The sequence below is a fragment of the Apium graveolens genome, chromosome 10, assembly GCF_009905375.1.
Source record: "Apium graveolens cultivar Ventura chromosome 10, ASM990537v1, whole genome shotgun sequence".
NCBI lineage: Eukaryota > Viridiplantae > Streptophyta > Magnoliopsida > Apiales > Apiaceae > Apium > Apium graveolens.
Genome location: NC_133656.1, coordinates 93,573,506 through 93,600,188, shown reverse-complemented (window position 1 = coordinate 93,600,188; position 26,683 = coordinate 93,573,506). Strand labels below are relative to the sequence as shown.

The 26,683-nt window shown below is 38.0% G+C and overlaps 1 non-coding gene and 1 pseudogene across 1 annotated transcript; one reads left to right on the top strand and one right to left on the bottom strand.

Moving 5' to 3' along the window:
• Positions 1-768: 768 nt before the first annotated feature.
• On the bottom strand, positions 769-875 carry LOC141694524 (small nucleolar RNA R71). The gene has a single exon (XR_012563819.1). It is a non-coding gene; the product is annotated as a small nucleolar RNA R71 (small nucleolar RNA).
• A 691-nt stretch (positions 876-1,566) lies between these two features.
• Positions 1,567-26,683, top strand: part of LOC141690754 (uncharacterized) — a 128,364-nt pseudogene continuing 103,247 nt past the window's right edge.

Sequence of the window (26,683 nt, the reverse complement as noted above, 5' to 3'; positions counted from 1 at the left end):
CCTAATACAGTCCTTGTGGGAACGAACTAGAAATAATTCTATATTACTTGTGAACGCGTATACTTGCGTGAATTTTAGCGCGTATTTAGACTAAAAAGTTTTTGACACCGCTGCCAGGGAATGCAGTGTTAACTTTTAGTTTATGTGTTTATCATCAGTGATCGTTAAAGTTCATTGACTCAGACATTGTTACTTACCTACTCTTTTTCTTTGTCGTGTTTCAGGTATTCTAGCGAGCGTGTATGCATACTCGTTCGCGGGCTCGTAAGAGAACCCTGGATCAAGCCAAGGAAGAAGCGGTAGTGATTCAAAGAGAAGTTTTTGAGGATGAAGAGAAAGTAGCAGAAGAAGAGAAAGTCGAGGAACCAGATCTAGTAGTGATGGGAGATCAAGCAGAAATCTGAAGGCTCTGATAGACTATTCTCAGCCTAAGATCAATGATATTCAATCGAGCATCATCAGACCAGCCATCTCGACTAACACTTTTGAGATCAAGTCGAGCACGATTCAGATGATACATAACTCAATTCATTTGGGGGTTCTCTCTATAGAAGACCCCAAGATGCACATCAGGGATTTCATCGAGATCTGCAATACTTTCAAGTTCAATGGGGTGACTGAAGATGCTATCAAGCTGCGACTCTTCCCATTCTCTCTGAGGGATAAAGAAAAGTGCTGGTTACATTCTCTACCACCAGGTCTATCACCACATGGGTGGATCTTGCTCAAAATTTTCTCACTACGTTCTTCCCGATGGCGAAGACTGCTGCAATCAGGAATGTTCTTACTCAGTTTGCTCAGCAAACTGGAGAATCTCTGTGTGAGGCTTGGGATCGATATAAGGAGGTGCTAAGGAAGTGCCCACACCATGGTATGCCTGATTGGATGATTATAAATTATTTCTACAATGGTTTGGGTGCGCAGTCTAGACCTATGCTCGATGCAGCATCAGGAGGAGCCCTGTGGGCTAAAAGCTACAATGAAGCTTATGAATTGATCGAACTGATGGTTGCTAATGAATACCAGAATCCTTCTCAGAGGATAAGTCATGGCAAGGTAGCAGGAATTCTGGAGTTGGATGCAACAACTGCTATAGCTGCCCAACTTAAAGCATTGACGATGAAAGTGGACTCTTTGGCGAATTATGGAGTTAATGAAATTTCTAGTATTTGTGAGCTTTGTGCGGGAGCGCATGAAATAGAGCAGTGTACTATTTCTAGTGAATCAACTCAATTTGTGAGCAACTTTTAGAGATCACAGCAAAAAGCTCCAGCCACTTATCATCAAGATAACCGCAATCATCCTAACTCCAGTTGGAGTAACAATTAAAATGCGGTGCAACAATCTTATCAGCCATACACAGCAAAGCAGTATAACCCTCTTGGTTTTCAGCAACCGCAATATGCCCCTAGGCAACAACTTCAACTTCAGCAGCTACCGCAAGCTAATGAAAAATCTGAATTGGAGGAGTTGAGGCTCATGTGCAAGAGCCAAGTTATGTCTATCAAGACCTTGGAGAATCAGATTGGGCAAATTGCTAATGCATTACTGAATCGTCAACCTGGCATGCTTCCAAGTGATACTGAAGTGTGGGGAAAGAAGGAAGCTAAGGAGCTTGTGAAGGTAATAACATTGAGGTCTGGTAAGGTCGCGAATCCTGAAAAAGCAAAGACTCCAGAATTTGAAGTTATGGAGGAAGAAGAAGAAGTGCAGAAGAAAGCCGAAGTTGAATCAAGAAAGACTACTGTTGAGCACACTCCTCCTGAGGGTAATATATGGGAGAAACATATCTATCCTCCACCTCCTTTTCCTAAGAGGTTGCAGAAAAAAAAGCTGGACAAGTAGTTTGAGAAGTTTCAGGAGGTGTTCAAGAAACTTCACATCAACATACCTTTCGCTGAAGCTCTTGAACAAATGCCTAGTTACGCAAAGTTCATGAAAGGTATTCTCTCTAGGAAGATGAAGCTTGATGACTTAGAGACCGTTGCTCTCACGAAGGAATGCAGTGCTATGCTGCAACAAAAGTTGCCTTTGAAACTTAAAGATCCTGGAAGCTTCATTATTTTATGCACCATTGGAAAGAAGTCATTTGACAAGTGTCAATATGACTTGGGAGCTAGCATCAATCTGATGCCTTTGTCAATCTTCAAGAAGTTGGACTTGCCTGATCTAAAGCCTATGTATATGACTTTGCAGTTGGCCGACCGTTCTATTAGATATCCGTGGGGTATTGTGGAGGATGTCTTGGTCAAGGTGGATAAACTCATCTTTCATGCTGATTTTGTAATTCTTGATTTCGAGGAGGATAAGAAGATTCCCATAATCTTGGGAAGACCTTTCCTGGCCACTAGTCGAACCTTGATAGATGTGCAGAAGGGTGAGCTCACCATGCGAGTGATGGATCATGATGTAACTTTTAATATGTTCAATGCCATGAAGTTCCCTACGGAAAATGATGAGTGCTTTAAAGTGGAGTTGGTTGATTATGTGCTTACTTCAGAACTTGATCAATTGCTAAGGTCTGATGCCTTAGAGAAGGCCTTGTTGGGGAATTCCGATATTGAAGATGATGAAGGGGATGAACAGCTGTAATTTCTGAATGCTTCTCACTGGAAGAGGAAGATTGATATGCCTTTTGAATCTCTGGGAATGGAGGAGTTGAACAAAGATCCGAAGCGCTTCAAGCCATCTATCGAGAAAGCTCGTACTCTTGAGCTTAAGCCTTTACTTGAACATTTGAGGTATGCCTTTTTAGGTGATGCATCTACTTTGCCTGTTATTATTGCATCTGACCTTTCAGGTAGCGACGAGGAGAAGATTTTGAGAATTCTTAGAGAATTGAAATCGGCAATTGGTTGGACTATAGTAGATATCAAGGGAATCAGCCCTTCGTATTGCATACATAAAATTCTGCTAGAGGAAGGAAGCAAGCCTACTATTGAGCAAAAGAGAATGCTAAATCCGATCATGAAAGAGGTTGTGAAGAAGGAAATTCTTAAGTGGCTGGATGCATGAATCATCTATCCTATTTCTGACAGTTCATGGGTGAGCCCAGTTCAGTGTGTGCGTAAGAAATGAGGTATCACTGTGGTTGCTAATGAGAAGAATGAGCTCATTCCTACTCGAACAGTCACGGGGTGGAGAGTTTGCATGGATTACAGGAAGCTGAACAAGGCCACAAGAAAAGATCACTTCCCTCTGCCGTTTATTGATCAGATGTTTGACAGATTGGCTGGGCATGAGTACTACTGTCTTCTGGATGGTTATTCTGGTTATAATCAAATATGTATTGCTCCAGAAGATCAGGAGAAGACTACTTTTACTTGTCTGTTTGGTACGTTCACCTTTCGGAGAGTTTCTTTTGGACTATATGGAGCATCAGCCACATTTTAGAGATGCATGATGGTTATCTTCTCTGATATGATTGCTCAGAATGTGGAGGTGTTCATGGACAATTTCTCTGTATTTGGTGATTCATTTGATGAGTGCTTACAGAATCTAGGCGATGTTCTCATGAGGTGTGTTGAAACCAATTTGGTTCTCAATTGGGAGAAATGTCACTTTATGGTACGACAGGGCATTATTCTTGGGCACAAGGTCTCTAGTAAGGGTTTTGAGGTGGACAAAGCCAAGGTGGGGGTCATCGAAAATCTTCCCCCACCAATTTCTGTTAAGGGGGTTCGTAGTTTTCTTGGTCATGCGGGCTTCTACAGGCGTTTCATCAAGGACTTCTCAAAAATTTCTAAACCTTTGTGCAATCTTTTGGAGAAGGATGTCCCGTTTAAGTTTGATGATGAGTGTGTGGCTGCTTTTGAGTTCTTAAAAAAGAGTTTAATCACGGCACCTGTCATAACTACGCCTGATTGGAGTGAACATTTTGAGATGATGTGCGATGCAAGTGACTATGCAGTTGGAGCAGTTCTTGGGCAGAGAAAGAACAACATATTTCATGTAGTCTACTATGCTAGTAAGACTCTTAATGGTGCTCAACTGAACTACTCTACTACAGAGAAAGAAATTTTGGCTATTGTCTACGGTTTTGAGAAATTTTGATCTTATTTGCTTGGGACAAAGGTGACAGTTTTCACTGATCACACTGTAATTTGATATCTCGTCTCAAAGAAGGACTCGAAGCCTAGATTGATCAGATGGGTTCTTTTGCTTCAAGAATTTGACTTAGAGATCAAGGACATAAAAGGGACTGAAAATCAAGTCGCTGATCATCTCTCGCGTTTAGAGGATCCAAGTGCAACTTCACTAGATAAGACATTGATCAATGAGTCTTCTCCTGATGAGCAGATATTTGGAGTACAAGAGGAAGAACCATGGTTTGTAGACATTGTGAACTACCTTGTGAGTAATATCATGCCTCCCAACTTGATATATGCTCAACGGAAGAAGTTTCTACATGAAGTGAAGTGGTATATATGGGATGAACTGTTTCTTTTTCAATAAAGAGCTTACCAAATCATCAGGAGATGTATTCCTTATAGCGAAATGAGGGGATCTTGCGAGATTGCCTCTCAACGGCTTATGGAGGACATTATGGTGGAGAAAAGACAGCAGCTCGTATTCTTCAAGCAGGTTTCTTTTGACCGACTTTGTTTAAAGATGCTCATAAGTTTGTTTTGAAATGTGATCGATGTCAACGTGTGGGTAATATGTCCAAGAGGGATGAAATGCCTATTAATGTGCTTCTCGAGGTTGAAGTCTTTGATGTTTGGGGAATTAACTTCATGGGGCCATTTGTCTCATCTTGCAACAATCAGTATATCTTGTTGGCAGTTGATTATATGTCGAAATGGGTTGAAGTTAAGGCGTTGCCAACAAACGATGCGAAAGTAGTGCTTAATTTTCTTCACAAGCAGATATTCACAAGGTTTGGAACTCCAAGAGTCATAATCAGTGATGAGGGGTCACATTTTTGCAATCACAAGTTCACTGCTATGATGCAAAGGTATAATGTTAATCATCGCATTATTATGGCTTATCATCCTCAGACAGATGGTCAAGCTGAAGTATCTAACGGAGAGATCAAGTGCATTTTAGAGAAGGTTGTGTGTCCATCAAGGAAATATTGGTCTTTGAAGCTTGACGAGGCTGTTTGGGCATATAGAACAGCATACAAGACTCCATTGGGAATGTCGCCATTTCCATTGGTTTTTGGTAAGGGGTGTCATTTGCCGGTGGAGCTAGAGCATAAAGCGTATTGGGCTTTGAAGAAGTTGAATCTGGACTTGGATGCAGCTGAAAAGAAGAGGATACTTCAATTGAATGAACTCGACGTATTCAACTTCAAGCTTATGAGAACAACAAAATGTTTAAGGAGAAAGTCAAGAGGTGGCACGATAGGGGTCTAGTGCTCAAAGCATTTATTCCGGGGCAACAAGTTCTTTTGTTTAACTCTCGTCTCCATCTTTTTCCTGGAAAGTTGAAGTCAAGATGGTCAGGGCTATTTGTTGTCAAAATTGTGTTTCCACATGGAGCAGTGGAGATTTTTTAGAATGATCCGGGCCAAGCATTTAAGGTAAATGGTTAGAGGTTGAAGCATTACTATGGTGACACGGAAAACTGCGAGGTGGTTAGTGCCGTTTCATTGTCCGTTTGATCTCACATTTTTATGTCGAGCTAACGACGTAAAACAAACACTTCTTGGGAGGCAACCTAAGTTTGTTGTACATTAGTAGGTAGAGGAAGCAAGAAGAAAAGAGAAAACATAAAAAAATCAGAAAAAGAAAAAATTCAGGGCCAACTTCAGAAGCTGAGCGCGCCCGCGCTGATCTAGCGTGCGGTCGTGCTGATTTGGCAGAAGGTGAGCGCACTCGCGCTGGTCTAGCGCGCGACCGTGCTGGGTTCCCGAATCAGAAAAAAATAGCATTTGGTGAAGAGAAAATCGGGATTTTTACTACAAAATCAATTTCTACCCAAATTTTACTCTTCCACATCCCAAATTTCCCTCTCCAAATCAAACCCATTATTTCCACGATTCCCATAATCAATTCCCACCTCTATTCCATACCTAATTCTCTTCTCACCTCCTATATATACATACACTTATACACAAACTTCTCCATCACTTCACAAATTCTCAAACACAATTCTCTCTCAAACACTTATCTTTTATTCTCTCTTATTCAATCCCAATGGCACCCAAGAGACAAAGAATTCAAGTAAGCAGCAGCACCACCGATTCTTCATCTGCGGGCGGCGTGAGGCCAAGGTTTTCAACTCCCGAGGCTGAAGCGGATTAAACGAGGCTTGTCTCGGAGCCTATAGCGAAGGAGCGAGGTTTTCTGCCATCAGGGAAGGATGGTAAGTTGTTGGATATAATTCTGGAGATGGGCTGGGTTCCTTTTTGCGAGGCACCCGCTGTTGTGCCCATTAGTATTGTTCGAGAGTTGTATGCTAATGCAAAATGGTTTCACTGTGGTTAGGGGGATGAAGGTGGAGTATAGTGCTGATGCTATAAGAAGGGTGATTGAGCAGCCCGCGAGAAAGCCTGGCCAGGACACTTGGAACGATAAGACTCCGGAGGACTTTGATCTGGATCTGATTGTTGCTACTTTATGTATGCCTGAAACTCATTGGAAGTTCAATAGGGGCACGACTCATTATTCCACGTTCCCGGCTTCGTGCATGAACAGGTTTGCACGTGCTTGGAATTCGTTTATTTGTGCTAATATCATGCCATCTTCTCATGTGCATGAGATTACTGTGGAGCGTGCTCGTCTGTTATGGGGTATTCTTCAGGAGGACTATATGGATTTGGGGATGGTAATTTACCAGGGTATTTTGAGGCTCTTGAGAGGAGGTACTACGGGTTCTATACCCTATGCGTCCGTTGTAACGAAGCTGTGCGTAGCAGTTGGTGTTCATTGGCCCGCACATGAGCAGCTGCAGCTTCCCAGTGCTCCTATGGACAGTTCTACGTTGTTGAACATGACAGAGTGATATGGTGGAAAGCCCGATCCTAAGGGGCTTGGATATTCTTATGACCATCTTCCAGGTGGAAGGCCAGCTCCTCAGGCATATATTGGTGTCACGCAACAGGAGAGCAAGGCGGCTTGGAGAGCTGAGTTAGGTGAGGCTAGTCCATCGCAGCAGGAGCAGGAGGAAGCATGATCTGATGTTAGAGCTGGTTTGAGTACGACGCGGTATAGGCATCTAGTGAGGAGGATGGATGCGATGCAATCGCATGACATCCATAGTCGGTTTGCACGTGATCTCACCCAGGCACTTGGGGCTGCATTCAGAGCCACCGGTGTTGACATCCAGTGGCCAGTATTTGGTGAGGACTCTATGTATCCACCTCCTGACACGCCTGACACTCCACCCGTTGAGGGTGATGATCCTGATTCCGAGTAGGTATACCTGATTCCTTACTGTTAGGTCACACTTTCACTGTAGAGGGGTTAAATACAGTGTTTATTACAATCAAATCAAACTTCAAGAACTTATGTAACAGAAAACAAACTTTATTTAACAAATAAACTCTGTTACAATCTGGAACTGTTATCTCTCAGTGATGAACAAATTATCACGAGAGCTACTAGAGTTATATTAAATAATATTCTCGATAATGATAACACCTCTAGTGTAAACTCTATTTCTGTGTTTATATACTACACAGTTACAAGATATTCACTAATTGATATTGAATATAATTCTGCTTCCTAAAATATATCAATCAGATATCTTCTATTCCAAGTATTCCATTCTTCACAGAATTCCTTCTTCATGCATATCTCTTCTTATGTTTATCTTGATCTTCTTAACTTTAATCAGCTACTGTCCTTATCTGATCGTCCTTCAGCACTTAAGTTCTGATATCTATCTCCTGATAACATAAGTACCGATATCCCTTAAGTTCTGACTTCCAGTATAAGTACTGATCAGTTAAGTACTGATTTGTTCTGTTCAAATAAGATCTGAAATCTAAACATAAAACATATTAGCCATGACATTATCAAATATATCTAACAATCTCCCCCAACTTGTAAATTAACAAAATATACAAGTTTAACAGATATTTGATGATGTCAAAAACATTAAGTACAAATGCATGAGAAATAGACAAGATAACTACAACTTACAGTCCTTAAAGTTTTTACCAATTCAGCTTCTGATAACAACTTCAACCTGTATAAATATCAGAATTTAAGCAGTTGTAGATCTTTGACTTGGCTTCATCATTTTCTGATCTCTCTGATGTCAGGAGTTGTTCTGAGATAATTCTTCAACAAACATTTCTCAGCATATCTGAGTTCATCAATCATTCTCCGTTTAACATCTTTAAGCTCTGCAGTATCTTCACCAGTTTGAAATATTGCAGCTCTGAGATCATTAACCTTTGCTTTTCCCAACTCCCGATCTAGTCTTATGACATAAGCTTTATTAGACTCTAGATTGAATTCAAGTCCCTTAATACCAAGATATGTTCTGATCTGTGCAGTATTAGGCTTCATATCAACAATATCACCATTGTGATTTCTGTACTTTGGAACATATCTGCTGTCAGACTTAACAGAATAAAGTCTTTTCTGTCTCTGAATCTGTTCCTTTAAGTAGTTTGCAGCAGTCTCTGTTATTCTGTCATCCACTTGAAGTAAGAACAATACATGCTCCAATTCTTCAAAATACTTCAATGGAATGGCATTTTGTCTTATATGATAAACCCTACCATCTGTCATGAAATACAACATGATGTATTCTTTCAAGTAGGTATGATAAACCATCTGTACAGATTCTAGTTGATTCAATCTTTCAGGAGTTGCTCCAATACCTGGTTCACTCAAGGAAGTTGGATCATCAGTAGTGTTGTGTACTCTTCTTTCATCAGCACTTCCCAATCCAGTTTTATCTCTAGCTTCCTTTCCAGTAACTACTCTTGCTTCAAAACCACTTGAAGTAGTCTTCAAAGATTGAGTCTGTTTTGCTTTAGTGAATCCTGGTAGGAGTGTTTTAGATTTATCTTCTGATATCAAGTTAACTTGAGCACTGTCAGAGGTTACTTGCTTCTTCTGAATATCAGAACTTACAATTTCTTGACTCTGAACAACTTGAGCCATGTCAGAGGTTGTTTTAAGAACTTTTCTTGAAGTCAGAGCAAGATTATCTTTTCCATCAGTAATTTCTTCTTCCTCAGGAGGTACATAAGGCTTGATAGGTTCACCAACCTTTTCTTTACCCTTGGATCTTGGATCTATCTGTGGTTGTGATCTAGCCAAAGTTTCTTCAGTATGTATCCTTTCTTTGATCACAATGCCTTTAGGTTTTGGAAGTAACTTTTTACCAGAAGCTTCAGATTTATATGTGTCTTTCTCTGATTTAAGTCTGGCTTCTTCTTCCTTTAAACTTTCCAAGTCCATCCCTGGATTTTCTTGAAGAAATAACTGTCTTGACATTTCCTCATCAAGATCTAGAAGTTCATCAGAACTTATCCTTTTACCAGCAGCAGAACTTAGTCTTTTCCCAGTATCAGAACTTGTTCTGTGACTAGCTTGTCTTGATGTAAACCTTCTACCTTGACTATGACCACTACCCATTCCAGAGTTTCCTTGGTCATCTTTTCCATCATCCTTTCCTTGCAGTGACTTGTTGATTTTGCATTTGGACTTAATTACCTTCTCCCCCTTTTTGGCATCAGCAGATAATAAAAGAGAGATAAGTAGTTCCACTGAGGTCTGGATTTCAGTAAGTTGCGATTGCTGATTAGCTTGATTTGTCAGAATTTGATCAATCTGAGCTTGTTGTTTCTCTCGAGTTTTCTCAATATAAGCAACCCTGTCAAAGGTAGGTTGGAAGAACTTTTTCTTATCAAGTTTCCAAACTTGTTCCTGTTTAATAAAGTTCTCCTGAATCTTGTGTAGCTCTGCATGAGTGTTGGAATGAAGACCTTGTAGATGTTTAGTACTCAATGCAGTGACTCTAAGCTGGGTTTTAAAATCATCAGAATTTAACATTTCATCAGCTTTAGTCAAGTGCTCAGCAAGATGTAAAGCATTTGGAACACATGAAACTGAGTTCCATTCTTTAGTCCACTCCTGACCTGCAGGAGTTTCACTCCAAGGTACTGGTGCATCCCTGATAACAAACTCCTTTAGCAGTTCAGACTTAGGAAGAGTCAGTGGAGGAGTATGTCCTGAAGGACCTGCTTCATCAGCATCTACAGTTTTAGCAGCTTCACCAGTATCTTCAACATTTGCAGCATCAGAACTTAAAGAATCAAGATCTTCTGATAAGACAACCGTATGAGTAGCAATGGAGTCTTCAACATCCTCTAATTGCTGATCTGATACTAAGTTCTGATCAACAGCCATATCCTGATGCTCACCTAAAATCTGATCATCATCTTGATGCAGAGAAGGTGTTAGTGATAACTCAGGAGTTTGAACAGCATCAGTAATAGGTGTTGTGGAAGCATTATTTGTTGTTGGAGCTTCTAAGAAAAGTATTTCAGGCACAACCAAGTTCTGAATATCAATTTCAGCACTTGTGCCTGGATCAACAAGAGATATAGAAGGTGAATTGGCCTTGTCAGATACAGGTTCCTGAGATTGAGTTGATGGAGAAGAAGTGACTGGAGCAAATTCCTTGTCTTGTGAGATCAGAGATTCCTGATCCCCTTCCTTAGCTGCTTCCTCCTCATCATCTGAAACTGGCCTCTGTGCCCTTTGTTTCTTATACTTCCTTGTTGATTTGGATTCCTTGGGAGTTGCGGGAACCGTCATTCGTCTAAGCCTCTTGAGAAGCCTAGAACCCCCAATTGCAGAATCCTTCTGAGAAGTTGCCTTCTCAGCTTCATTTACCACAGGTTCTGAAGATGGAATCTGATCCTCAGAATCTGATTCATCTCTCAAAGTAATCCTCCTCTTCCTTTGAGATGTTTGAGTCTTTGTTCTCTTTGGCTTAGAGGATATAGGCTTCACAGTAGGTGCTGAAGAAGAAGGTTGAGCAGTCTGTGAAGTGGAGAGATAGGATTTGAGATAAGTTCTGAGGGTAGGTTGAGTAGAATGAGAGGTAGGGACTGAGGTTGATGGATTTTGGTTATGGTGAGTTGGTTGAACGTTTGAGTAAACAGATTTGTAAGTAGCTGGATCAGCATTTACCAGAATCTGTTTTACAGACTGAGGAATCTGTAATTGTCTCACCATTGATTTCTTTGTGTCAGCATGTATCAGGTCGTTAAAGTACCTTTTTGCAACCATAAAAGGTGGGGTTTGAGTGCTGACTAACTGGGGTTCAGCAGTACAATACGTATAAATAAGTTGACAGAATCTAGCAAAATAAACAACATCTCGATCCTCTGTCATCCTATCCCCAATAAAACCAATTATTCCGGTTGCAAAATCAAAATGAGTTTGATGGATAATGGCATACCCGATGTGCTGACTCAGAATTGGGATGGCATCAAAATTTGAACACTTGTTGCCAAAAGCCTTGGTGATGCAATCGAAGAAGAAACTCCATTCTCTTCTGATATTAGCCCGTTTCAACTGCCCAAGTTTCGTCAGACTCTTTTCATATCCCAAATCAGTCATTAACCTCCGAAGTTCTGATTCCTCTGGTATAGAGAAAGTACAATCTTCTGGTAGATGTAATGCTCTTCGTACTGTATCAGGAGTGACTACATAGGAAGAATCACCCACTTGGAAGATAATACTGGGAGTTCCTCGTTTACCACCATCATCATGAACTCCAGTCCTCCAGAACCGCAGAACTTGTTGACTTGAAAATAATTCAGGCTGAGTTAAGGCGTACCCAACCTCACTATGTGCAAGAAGATCTTGCACAAAATGCAATTCAGATGGAGCTTCAGCATGATCAAGAATTGCAGTATAGTTGTTTGGAACAAACTTTGCTCCATCAATGATTAAATCCTTTGGTGCCATGTGAAAAATATTGAAATTCAAGTATGCCTGTTATGTGTGTGAGATAATGTCTGTATGAAAAACCAACGTGAAAAAGAATGAGAAAGAGAGTAAAAGTAAGAAGAGAGATAAAGTATAAAGAAAATAAAAGATTAAAGAAATCTTCTCTCTGTTGTTCTTATACTCGAAGAAAAATGTTACCGTTGGACACCTGTCAGACATGCAGTAATAACGGATAGTTACTGGGCTCGAGAAAACAGGAATGATTACTTATCCAGTTGCCTTGATTCAAGGAAAAACCATTTCAGTTATCAAGAGACACAGATTTAATTCAAAATTGAAACCGTTAGCACTGATTGAATTATTTTTCACTACAACATTAATATTCTGAAAATGAATCATGTTAAAAATGACCGGGATAATTTCGATGAATAAGTGCTGACAAAGAATCAGAACTTAAATAAAGACAAAATTTAAATGGTCATCAGAATATCAAGCAGGATTTAACAACACAGATAAAATAACTCAGAGACAAAATCTTGAAGTAAAAACAGTTTTCATTAATATATCAAGTCAATACATATATGAAATAGAAATTACATCAATACAAGATTGTCCCTAAGCTTCTAATCCTAATGTCAACAGCTTTAGTCCTAGCTAAGAAGCCTGACAAAGCTGAGGATGAAGAAGAACAGGAAGAAGACGAGATTAAGTCATCTTCCTCTTCCTATCTTCGACAAACAAGATGGCGAGTCGTATGATTCGCTCTTGCTGACGGATACGACGAAGGTGAAGGTCTCTTCGAACGGCCACCAGATCACGTTTGATAACCTCTGGAAATTGAATCCAGAGATTGTGAGGGATGTTGGTGATAGGGTAGGGAGTTGGAATTCCATTCAAAAAGACATGCACAGTCTCATCACCGTAATTGTAGAACCAGCCAAATTCAGCCATTTGTGATAGTAAATGAAAAACAAGACTGAATTTGTGATACAAGTGGGATGAGAAGAATAATGTGAAGTGGCTGTTTATATAGGCAAGAGAATGCCAAGAGACGCAAAGATATTTAATGCTGACAGGTAGAAGTAATTCTACCTCGTCTCCCTAGACTTTGAAAAAGAATAACAATCATTGGAAAAGGAATGTGCACATGTAACAAGAGTGAACTTTTCAAGGACGAGTGCCATTATGTTTTAACCATAGACTATTAATCTTCCACTTCAACATTTCGAAATTAATCTGAGACTGTTACCAAATTTTATTCACAGATAAGTCAAGTAAAGGGTTAGACTGAAAAATCAGAACTTAGACTTATCCCTGAACTTAACAGTCATCAGAACATAATGTCTTAACTCGAACAAGGAATATCGATCTTAGTAAATACTCATACAAGTTCTTAGTTATGAACGTCAGAACTTAATCATCAGAACGTGTAACTAGAACTTGTCCTCAGAATTTGTGCAGAAGTGACACAATGACTATTTATCTAAAATAACATAGACCACCACAGAAATTTCATCATTCATATGGAGTGATGTGTGTGTGCATTAAGCTAAATAACAGACAAAGAGTAAAGTCTGATCTACTTCAGTACATCTTAGAAATAAGTCATAATTAAAATTTTGCTAAAGAGCTGTCATTATCCTGAAACCTACTGATAAATGAGTTCATGCATGAGTTCACCTCTACTGTTTTTGTGCTAATTTTATGCATCTTTTGAAATTCTATTTTACAGAGGCTTCTCAGTGTAAGTGAGTCACGACTGTTTATTAGAATTTATGCTATTATCAGAGTATTTCTCCAGTAATCATAGAGTGTGAAAAGTCACCAAGAAAATATTTTGCTTTTCTAATGCATATTTACTTAATACCAGCAATGCACTTGGGTCGTCCCTTTCACATTTTTACTCTAGATCTCAAAGGAGTACCTGATATTATTCTTTGATTCCTTTTTTTTTTTCTTTTGATAGGTGAGGTTTATCAGCACTTAGTACATTCAGCAGTTTTACTAGAATCAGAACTTAAACAGATGAGTAGCATTATTCTAATTTGTGACTTAGTAATAAGATATACAAAGTAAACTTAACTAAGCTCAGTTATCAGAATTTGCTTGTGTCATAAGATTTCCACAGAAATAATTACTTCTGTCATGGGATCATTTGTTTATTGAAGACTAGTAGGTCAGTATCTAGCACAGTTATCCTCATAGGATTGAATAGTTACTGAAACAGACATATCACTTATCAGAGTTTAGAAACATATATCAGACAACAGTCAGTACTTAAAGACATTTATCAATTAATGCACAGAATATACAAAGAGATTAATTCTGTAAATACTGATCATAAAGTCTGATAACATAGAACAAGTTTAAGCAGATTTAGAGAAAGAACCTGAAATCATTCCAAGTTCATTTACCAATTTTGAAAAGGTAGCTTCACACAGTGGTTTTGTGAAGATATCTGCTACTTGTTGATCTGTGGGTACAAAATGCAATTCCACTGTACCTTCATCCACATGTTCCCTGATGAAATGGTACCTGATGCTGATGTGCTTTGTCATAGAGTGTTGAACTGGATTACCTGTCATAGCAATAGCACTTTGATTATCACAGTAAATAGGGATTTTGAAATATGTTAACCCATAATCCAGTAACTGATTCTTCATCCAAAGAATCTGTGCACAACAGCTTCCTGCAGCAATATACTCTGCTTCTGCAGTTGATGTGGAAATTGACTTTTGTTTCTTGCTATACCAAGAAACCAACCTGCCTCCAAGAAATTGGCAGCTACCACTTGTGCTTTTCCTGTCAATTTTGCAACCTGCAAAATCTGCATCTGAGTAACCTATTAATTTAAAATCTGATTCTCTAGGATACCATAATCCTAGATCAGCTGTTCCTTTAAGATACTTAAAGATTCTTTTTACAGCTGTTAAGTGAGGTTCTCTTGGATCTGCTTGAAATCTTGCACAAAGACAGGTAGCAAACATGATATCTGGTCTACTAGCAGTTAGATAGAGAAGTGAGCCAATCATACCTCTGTAATCAGTAATATCTACTGAATTACCAGTATCCTTATCCAGTTTTGTTGCAGTGGCCATGGGAGTGGATGCACTTGAACAGTCTTGCATTCCAAATTTTTTCAGCAAGTTTCTGGTGTACTTAGATTGACAAATAAAAGTTCCTTCTTCACTCTGCTTGACTTGAAGGCCCAGAAAATAACTAAGTTCTCCCATCATACTCATCTGATATCTTGACTGCATTAGGTTGGCAAACTTTTTGCAAAGTTTGTCATTTGGAGACCCAAAAATAATATCATCAACATAAATTTGGATCAGAAGTAAGTCCTTGCCATGGTTGAGATAGAACAATGTTTTGTCAATAGTTCCTCTGTTGAATCCACTTTCCAGAAGAAACTGAGCTAAAGTCTCATACCATGCTCTAGGAGCTTGCTTAAGTCCATAAAGTGCTTTATCAAGCTTGTAGACATAATCTGGATGTTTGGAATCTACAAAGCCTGGAGGTTGTTCAACATATACTTCCTCTTCCAATTCTCCATTGAGAAAAGCACTTTTCACATCCATTTGAAAGACAGTAAACTTTTTGTGAGCAGCATAAGCCATGAATATCCTTATGGCTTCTAACCTAGCAACTGGAGCAAATGTTTCATCATAGTCAATTCCCTCCTGTTGAGAATATCCTTTTGCAACCAGCCTTGCCTTGTTCCTTACAATTATGCCATCACTGTCAGTTTTGTTTCTGAATACCCACTTTGTACCAACAACCGATCTATTCTTGGGTCTTGGCACTAAGGTCCAGACTTTGTTTCTTTCAAATTCATTCAACTCTTCCTGCATTGCTTGCACCCAATCAGCATCTTGAAGAGCTTCTTCCACTTTCTTTGGCTCAGACTGAGAGAGAAAAGAATTGTAAAGACATTCATTCGAAGTACCTGTTCTAGTTCTGACACCTGCCTCAGGATTTCCAATTATTAAATCAGGTGTATGTGATTTTGTCCACTTCCTTGCAGATGGAAGATTTTCTCTAGAACTGGATGCTCCCCCATGATTCATGCTGTCTTCGGTTTCATTTTCTGATGCTCCCCCTGAAACTGTGCTCTCTGAGTTGGATCCTTCAGTATTTAGATTTTCAGCACTGTCAGTACTTGGCTTATCAGAACTTGACGAATCAGAATTTGAAGAGCCAGATGTATGTTCTGATGCTTCTTGAGATGTGATAATATCTTGAGTATGCTCCCCCTGCATTGGTGCATCTTCCTTTGACGTAGTCACCACAGTTTCAATAACATCAGAGTTTAATCCATCAGAATTTACAGTATCAGGACTTAGACTGTCAGGACTTGAGATATCAGAATATGAATCTTCATTTTCAAATCTCAGCTTATCATGATCAATGCAATCTTCAAGTCCAGTGATCTTCTTGTCATCAAAAGAGACATTGATAGATTCCATGACCACTTTTGTTCTCAAATTATAGACTCTGAAGGCTTTTGTAGAAAGTGGATATCCTACAAAGATTCCCTCATCAGCTTTTAGATCAAACTTGGATAGCTGTTCAGGATGAGTCTTGAGAACAAAACACTTACATCCAAATACATGAAAGTATTTGAGATTTGGCTTCTTGTTCTTCACCATCTCATATGGTGTTTTTCCATGCTTGTTAATGAGTGTTGCATTTTGAGTAAAACAAGCAGTCTGCACAGCTTCAGCCCAGAAATAGGTTGGAAGCTTTGCTTCTTCAAGCATTGTTCGTGCAGCTTCGACTAGAGTTCTATTCTTTCTTTCAACAACTCCATTTTGCTGTGGAGTTCCAGGAGCAGAAAATTCCTGCTTTATTCCATGATTTTTGCAGAACTCTTCCATTATCAAATTCTTGAATTCAGTGCCATTATCACTCCTCAAAATTTTCACAGAATCTTTGATCAATTTATCCAGATGTTTGACATGATCAATCAGGATAGATGTAGTTTCACTTTTTGTGTGCAAGAAATACACCCATGTGTATCTGGTGAACTCATCTACTATGACCAACGCATATTTCTTCTTTGCAATAGACATGACATTCACTGGACCAAATAGATCAACATGAAGTAGATAATAAGGCTCAAGAATTGATGATTCAGTCTTGCTCTTGAACGAAGATTTTCTTTGTTTAGCTTTCTGACATGAGTCACAAAGACCATCAGGAACAAACACTGATTTTGGCAGTCCTCTCACAAGATCTTTCTTGATCAGTTCATTTATCTTGTTGAAGTTTAAATGAGAGAGTTTCTTGTGCCAATTCCAGCTTTCTTCAGTTGAGGCTCTACTCACTAAACAGATTGCAGAACCATCAGAACTTGTTGAAAGCTTAGCTTCATAAATGTTACCACGCCTGAATCCCTTCAGAACAATTTTTCCTTTAGATTTACTAACTATCTCACAATGTTCTGCAAAGAAATCAACATGATAACCTCTGTCACAGATTTGACTTATACTCAGTAAGTTGTGTTTAAGTCCTGAGACCAGAGCTACATCTTTAATAATGACATTCCCAAGATTGATATTGCCATATCCCAAAGTTTTTCCAATGTTGCCATCTCCATAAGAAACACTTGGGCCAGCTTTCTCCACAAAGTCTGATAGCAGGGCCTTATTACCAGTCATATGTCCTGAACATCCACTGTCCAAAACTAAAATATTTTTCCTGTTGCCCTGCAATCAAAAAGACCACTAATTATTAGTTTTAAGGACCCAGACTTGCTTGGATCCTTTGGCCTTTTTAGGTTTGTTAACATTTGCAGCGGATTTAGCATCAGATTTTATGTTAACAGCTTTCTTATCAGAACTTATACTAGAAGGAACAACATAAACTTTCTTTAAAGAAGGTTTTATTTGATAATAATCATAGTACAAACTATGATATTCCTTACAAGTATAAATGGAATGCCATAAACTACCACAATGAAAACAAGGATTTTGTGGTTTGTATCTAACAGACTGACTCTTAACTCCTGACTTTGTAGATAAGGAGTTAATATTCTTATTCTTCCTGCAAAAAGAAGCCAGATGGTTAGAACTTCCACAGTTATAACATGCTTTCCTAGGAGCATCAGGAACAGATTTATAGTTATTGCTTTTATTCACACCTTCCTTTCCATTCCTGTTTTTCCTAGGTGATTTTACCTTGTTTGCATTCTTAACATCTTTCAGCTTATGCTTAAGCTGCTTCTTTGTCATTAAGCCTATGTTAACTTCAGCTGTCTTTTCCTGTTTTAGTTTGTCAGAAGCTAATTCCTTTTTAACTTCTGATTTCTCATTTTCGGATTTTTCAGTTACAAACTTAACAGGTTTTAACTTCGGCTTTTGCTCATCAACAGGCTTAATTTCTACAGTTCCTTCTTTATTTTCTCCATAGCCTAAGCCCTCTTTCCAGTTTCCACTGCTTAGCAAATTTTGAGTTGTTTTGCCAGAGTTAGTCCAAGTTCTGATAATCTCTCTCTCCTTTTCTAACTCAGTTTTTAGAGATTCATTCATTTTTAGCAATTCATCCCTAACATAAAAAGCATCATCTCTATCCTTCTGAGTTTGATGAAACATGACTAGCTCTTTTTCTAAGAAATCATTTCTTTTCCTAAAAGCAAGATTTTCAGAAGTTAATCTTTCACATGTTAAAGTTTGATCTCTATAACTAACAAACATGGTTTTAAGATATCTTCTCAACTCATTAATATCATCAGTATGAAAAGCATAAGTAGTCTGAGGTACCTTTGTTTCAGCAGCTTCAGAACTGCTCTCAGAATTTGATTTATCAGCATTTGCCATCAATGCATAGTTCTCCTCACTTTCAGAGTCTGAAGTGTCTGTCCAGCTTTTCTGCTTTGTAACAAGAGCTTTGCCTTTGTCATTCTTGGTCTTCTTGCAATCAGGAGATATGTGGCCTTTCTCACCACAATTATAACATTTAACATTTGCGTAATCTCCTCTGTCAGACTTTCCTCCTCTTCCTTCAGATCTTCTGAAATTCTTCTTGTCAGAACTTATGCCTTTGCTGGAAAACTTCTTTCCCTTCCTGAACTTCCTGTATGCAATCTTTGTGATTCCTTTCACCATAAGAGCACACAGCTTCATCATCTCCTCATCAGCATCAGTTTCAGGCAGGCTTTCAGAATCTGAGTCATCATCACTCTCAGAACTTGATGACTCAGTATCAGATTTTATGATAAGAGCTTTATCCTTGCCTTTCTTTGAGGAAGATGGTTTGGGGGATTCCTCTTCAGCCTTGAGAGCAACCGTTCTTGACTTTCCTCCTTTCCTCTTGCTTCTTTGTTCCATCTCAAGTTCATGAGTCTTGAGCATTCCATAGATTTCATCAAGAGTTGTTTCATCAAGATTGTAGTTGTCTCTTATTGTTGTTGCCTTCAAATCCCAACATTCAGGAAGAGCTAACAGGAATTTAAGGTTTGTATCTTCAAGATCATACTCCTTATTTACTAATGACAAGTCATTCAAGAGTTTGACAAATCTATCATATACATCAGTCAATGACTCATTAGTCCTAGAGTCAAAGTGTTCATACTCTTGAGTGAGTATTGTCTTCCTGTTCTTCTTAACTGTTTCAGTTCCTTGACACCTTGTCTCTAGTGCATCCCATATCTCCTTAGCAGTCTTGCAGTTGATTACCCTGTTTGACATTACATTATCAATGGCACTATGCAATAAGTGACGTACCTTGGCATCCTTAGCAATAGATGCTATATCTTCAGCAGTGTAATCATTCTTTTCCTTTGGTACGGTCATTGCTGCTTCACCTGGAACTACAACAGCGAGCTTGGTAGGTTTGTGAGGCCCTTCCCTGATTCTATCAAGGTATTCTGGATCTGTTGCTTCCAGAAACATGGTCATCCTTACCTTCCATATGGGATATTCAGATGGTCTCAATATGGGAACTCTGATAGTCTCATATCGACTCTGAGTTGATGTCTTTGATGATTCCTCAGTTTTGGTAGGCTTAGTTGGAGTTTCTGTGTCAGACATGATTGTGTTTGGATCTTTAACTGTATGTGTGTTAACAGATAGCTCTGATACCACTTGTTAGGTCACACTTTCACTGTAGAGGGGTTAAATACAGTGTTTATTACAATCAAATCAAACTTCAAGAACTTATGTAACAGAAAACAAACTTTATTTAACAAATAAACTCTGTTACAATCTGGAACTGTTATCTCTCAGTGATGAACAAATTATCACGAGAGCTACTAGAGTTATATTAAATAATATTCTCGATAATGATAACACCTCTAGTGTAAACTCTATTTCTGTGTTTATATACTACACAGTTACAAGATATTCACTAATTGATATTGAATATAATTCTGCTTCCTAAAATATATCAATCATATATCTTCTATTCCAAGTATTCCATTCTTCACAGAATTCCTTCTTCATGCATATCTCTTCTTATGTTTATCTTGATCTTCTTAACTTTAATCAGCTACTGTCCTTATCTGATCGTCCTTCAGCACTTAAGTTCTGATATCTATCTCCTGATAACATAAGTACCGATATCCCTTAAGTTCTGACTTCCAGTATAAGTACTGATCAGTTAAGTACTGATTTGTTCTGTTCAAATAAGATCTGAAATCTAAACATAAAACATATTAGCCATGACATTATCAAATATATCTAACACTTACTATTACCTTCACCGAGGACAGTGAATATTTTAAGTTTGGGGGTAGTAGTTGAAGGAATATATGTTTTGTGTGAGTCACATATAGTTTGCATGTTCATGATAGTTTAGTGCATGTAGTTGCATATTTTGCCATGTAGTTTTTTTTTATATTTTATTTTGGTAGTTTTTATTTCATATGATAGTTTGTTCATATAGTTTCATGCATTTGCATTATAGCATGATCCCTTAGATGATTTTTCCGATCGACTTGTGATATTGATGCTAGTGTGGTGATGTCGTATTTAGTGATGTTAGTTTTTGTCGAATTGATTTGCATGCTAGAGATAATTGTATTTCACTAAGTCTTATAGGTTGCTTGAGTGCTAATCATGATCATAGTTTGTTTGTTTGTCGAGGTTTAATTGCTTGTTTATATTTAGAATTTAGGATATTGTCTTAATGATAAAATAACATGGATTTTTAGAATTGGAGAAAATTGGATTTCTTTGCTAGTTGTGTGGCTATGTGTCAAATGGCTAGTAGTCGGCTCATATTTATATGAGTAGTCTAGGGTTGAGCGAGATGGAGCGAAACGCACTCGTTCAAGAATTTGTGAAAAAAAAGAAAAAGAAAAAAAAAAAGAGAAAAAAAGAGAAAAAAGTAAGTGTTATGTATAATTGATCATGAGTGGGCTCTTTAGTACTCGAGTTATTAAGTTCTTAGGGGAATTTGTGCCTAGTGACCTAAGGCTTTTATAGTCTGGGATCCGCTAACCTAACGCTCGTTACATGGGTACTATTGTATAAGTCTTTTGTGGACCGCACTCATTGCACGGTCAAATAAACATACTTGTTGTTCTATTGTGAATAAAAGCATGAATCCATATAAAACTCCAAAATAAGAATTGAAGTGTTATAAGTCATTTTGAGTCTAGCTTTTATTCTATTTATAACCTTCCAATTGCTTTGATGAGTAGTGAATTATGATTATTGATCTAGTTGCGATAGTATATCTGTAAGCAGTTGCACACACACGTCTCTATTTTGTAGGTTGATTTGTGAGGTTTGATTGATCTTTAGGCGAATAACTGCATTTGTTGAGATGTTGCTTGTTGATTGGTTAGTTATTCTATTGGGGATCGTTCCATTCATTTAGTTGCATTCATATATTTTTATTTCTTATTTTTTGAGTCTGTTTATGCTTGAGGACAAGCATTGATTCAAGTTTGGGGGTATGTTGAGTGGAATTTATGACACTTTATTACGCTCCGTAAAGCTTTGAATTGGTGTATTTGTACTCAAGATGTTGGTATTTTAATGTGTTTTCTAGTGTTTTTGCATTTTCAGGCATTCTCCAGGTAATAAAGTGAATTAGCATGATTTTAGCTAATTGGGTGTTAGGATGGTGTTGGAATAAAAGCTCATGGAAAACTAACTCAAATCAGCAAGGAAAAGAAAGAAGTCAGAATTCTATACAAGGAGTCAGCGCGCGCACGCTTTGATAGCGCGCGCCCGCGCCCAAAGATCAAAAGTTCAGCGCGCCCGCGCTGGTCAAGCGCGCGCCCGCGCCAGGTCGAGAAAAGAAATTCTATTTCTATTCTGATTTTGATCCAGAAGACTTCTACTCTACATGGGGCTGCTATATATACATAAATAAAGACGTTTTGCAAAAGGTGAGACGTACAAAAGCTAAGGAAAAGGAGTAAAGAAGACCGGAGAGCACAATTCAACAAAGGCGAAGAAGATCTAGTTTATTTTTGTTATTCTTTGTTTTAGTTGTAACGTTAGATGCTAGTTTTCTTATTCTTGAACCTTTACTTGTGTTTCGTACTTTGTTTTATTAAGTATAAAGACTACGTTTATTATACCATGCTTTCATCGGAACCCACATTGATGATGAGTCCGATTATGGGCTAATCGTTATCATGGGGTTCTAGCGGATTTATTTATGGATTTCTTTAGTTAATTTATTTCGATGCCTTAGCGTGTGGTAATTGTATGATAACCTAGTAATGGTTGTGCTTATTCGTCTTCTGAGCGTCGCGACTTATAAGATAGCTTGTTAATTCTTACTGAAGCGAAAGTAAATTTAAGGATTTAGAACTTTCCATGCTAGCAGAGGTTCATGTGTTATTGTTATGCATGATTCGTAGGTAATTTTAACCATCTTATTTGCCCTATGTAATCACGATAGATAACTTGTGCATTAAACCATTATATTATCAAATTCTATAGACATATAGGGTCTCAATATAATTGGTGTCTATTCAGATTCTATCTATTATGTGGATGTCTGGTAGTATGGTATTCGTACAGCAAAAGTTGGCGTTTATCAGTTTTGTGTTATTTGATTAGTGTCATCACCATTACATGCTAAGGTTAAGAATGAAAAGGCTATTGAATGAAGTACTTAATGAAGTTAGAATCCCATGTTTGTGTTATATATTATTCAACTCTCTTTACTCTCTTTAGTTAATGTTCTTTAGTATAATTCTCTTTAGTTAAGCATAGTATAATCAAAACTCAAATTGTTATTCATCTAATTAGCATTGAATAATAGCCATATCATTGTTGCATAGGTGTATAAATCACAAAGTTAGCCTAATACAATCCATGCGGGAACGAACTAGAAATAATTCTATATTACTTGCGAACGCATATACTTGCGTGAATTTTATTGCGTGTTAAGCGACTAACAGCTACTCCAACCGTGAATGAACCTCCCAGAGCTAGAGTTTATGACATGTCTGTGAAGGATGCTATCATGGACACTGATGTTGTGGCAGGTACGCTTACTGTGAACTCTTTACGTGCAAAAGTGCTAGTAGATTTGGGAGCAACTCGATCATTTATTTCTTAAGATTTTGTTGATAAGTTGAATTGTCCAGTTGAATTGTTAAGTGAGATTTTGACGGTAGAATTAGCAAATCAGGAGCGTGTATCTGTTAACCAAGTGTGTAAGAGCTGTGAGATTGAGATTTCTGGCAATAAGTTTGATGTTCACTTGATACCATTTAAGTTGGGAGAGTTTGACGTTATTTTAGGAATGGACTAGCTATCTAAGCACGATGCTCAGATAGACTGTCGTAACAAGAAGGTAATTTTGAAGACGCCGAACGAGAAAGTGGTGACGTTTAAAGGTCAGAGGCAAACAAAGAAGTTCTTGAATATGATTCAAGCTAAGAAGTTATTACGACAAGGATGCGAGCATTTCATTGCATATGTGATAGACAGAAGTCAGGAGCCAGCAAAACTGGAAGACATTCCTGTGGTAAATGAATTACCAGACGAGTTACCAGGACTTCCTCCAAATAGAGAAATCGAATTTGCAATCGACTTAGCACCTGGAATGGAACCAATATCTAAGGCCCCGTATAGAATGGCGCCAGTTGAAATGAAGGAACTAGCAAAGCAATTGCAGGAGCTGTTAGAAAAAGGAGTGATTCGACCCAGTTTATCCCCATGGGGTGCACATGTACTATTTGTTAAGAAGAAAGACGGAAGCATGAGGTTATGCATCGATTATCGAGAACTCAATAAGCTTACGATTAAGAACAAGTATCCATTACCTCGAATCGATGATTTGTTTGATCAGCTGAAAGGAGCCAAGTATTTCTCTAAGATTGATTTAAGATCGGGATATCACCAATTAAAGATTAAACCTGAAGATATACCAAAGATAGCTTTCAGAACAATGTACGGTCATTGTGAATTCTTAGTGATGTCTTTTGGATTGACCAATGCCCCAGCTGCATTTATGGATTTGATGAACATAATTTTTAAGGAATATTTGGACAAGTTTGTAATTGTGTTTATCGATGATATTTTGATCTACTCAAAGTCAACGAAAGAATATGTGGAACATTTAAGGATAGCTTTGGAAATTTTGAGGAAGGAGAAGTTATATGCCAAGTTTTCAAAGTGTGAGTTTTGGTTACAGTAAGTTCAAAATTTTAGGGCACATAGTCAGTAGCGAAGGGATCAAAGTGGAGCCAGCAAAGATTGAAGCTATTATGAATTGGGAAAGGCCAAAAACACCAATAGAAGTGAGAAGGTTCTTGGGATTAGCAGGATATTATCGACGATTTGTTCAAGATTTCTCGAAGATTGCGACACCTTTGACAAAGCTTACCAGGAAAAATAAGAAGTTTATATAGAATGAGAAGTGCGAAGAAATTTTTCAAGAATTAAAGGAGAGATTGATCACGACACATGTTTTGTCACTTTTAGATGATCAAGGAAATTTCATAATCTATAGTGATGCTTCTCATAAGGGATTAGGTTGTGTCTTGATGCATCATGATAAAGTTATTACATATACATCTAGACAACTGAAACCTCATGAGCAGAAGTATCCTACTCATGATTTGGAACTAGCAGCAATAGTATTCGCCTTAAAGATTTTGAGACATTATTTATATGGAGAAAAATACGAGATCTATACGGATCATAAGAGTTTGAAGTACATATTCACGCAAAAAGAACTCAACATGAGACAGAGAAGATGGCTGGAGTTGATCAAGGACTATGATTGCATGATTAATTATCACCAAGGTAAAGCAATGATTATGGAAGACGCGTTAAGTCAGAAAGAGAAGTTGAATGTGTTAACAGTACCAGAAGAATTATACAAAGAATTTTAGAAATTGGAATTGGAAGTCAGGATTCGCAAGCATAATGAAACAAAGATGTATAGCATGACTTTCCAACTAGAATTGCTAGAAAAGATAAAGAAATGTCAAGAGGAAAAATGGATCAAGATATCAATCGTTTGGTTGGAGAAGAGTGATGCACTCCGAAAGACGATCAAGGTATTCTCAGATTTTCTTCCAGAATTTGGATTCCACCAGTGACAAAGTTCAAAAATGACATTCTACAAGAAGCTCACAACTCAAGGTATTTCGTCCATCCAGGAAGTACCAAGATGTACAGAAATTTAAAAGAGAATTATTGGTGGCCAGGCATGAAAAAAGAAATTATGGAATGGGATAGAAAATGTTACACGTGTCAAAGAGTTAAGGCAGAGTACCAGAGACCAAGCGAATTGTTACAACCACTAGAGATTCCAGAATGGAAGTGGGAGAACATTGCTATGGATTATATAGTCGGACTACCAATGACGAAAGCAAATCACGATGCTATTTGAGTTATAATGGACAGACTAACTAAATCAGCTCATTTCTTGCCCATTAATGAAAGATTTTCACTGGACAAGTTGGTTCATATGTATTTGAAAGAAATAGTAGTTCGTCACGGAGTCCCTGTTTCTATTATATCGGATCGAGATCCACAATTCAATTCAAGATTTTACAGAAGTTTTCAAGAATGTTTAGGAACTAAATTGAACATGAGTATGGCTTACCCTCCGCAGACGGACGGCAAAAGAGAGAGAACAATCCAAACAATTGAAGATATGTTACGTGTTCGTGCCATTGATTTCAAAGGAAATTGGGATAAACCTTTTCTTAGGTCCCGAATTATCGTAGAAGGGGGGGTTGAATACGATAATCACTAAATTAAAAATTCTTTCGAATTTTTAGCGAATATAGATTTAGTGCTAGGTTAGTGGTTTCGTGTTCTTGAGGTGAATAGTGTTTGGGAATATAAAACAAGGAATACAAGATATTCGTGAAAGTATATATTCATATATAAATCCGCGAGGGGTGTTGCTACACTCCGGTAAATAAATTAACCGGCTACAATCTAAGAACAACAAAGTTTCTAGCTTCTATAAAGATCAACAAATTAAATCCTATACAATGATCTAGCTTTTGTTTGTCTAAGGATTTAATTACAGGATAACGATTATAATGCCCCTATGAATATACAAGAGTTAAATTGGGCATTATAACGTTTCTCCAGTGAGAAGTTAAATGGATATCAATGTGCTAAGCTTCTCTGTATTCTCTTTGTTTCTTGTTTTCATCACCTCCCGTGAGAGAGAAGCTGAACAGTACTAATAACAATTATAAAAATTGATTGTTATATATTCTACTTCTCTGTGTAGACTTTCAATTCATTTGGACAGGTGGCAGCTTTGTGTCCACAAATATCCTTGAATTGTTGTTGTATAATTCACTGGAAAATCAACCAAGTGTTCTATGGTGACTAAAGTATCCTTTGGCTTTTCTTCTATGGCGA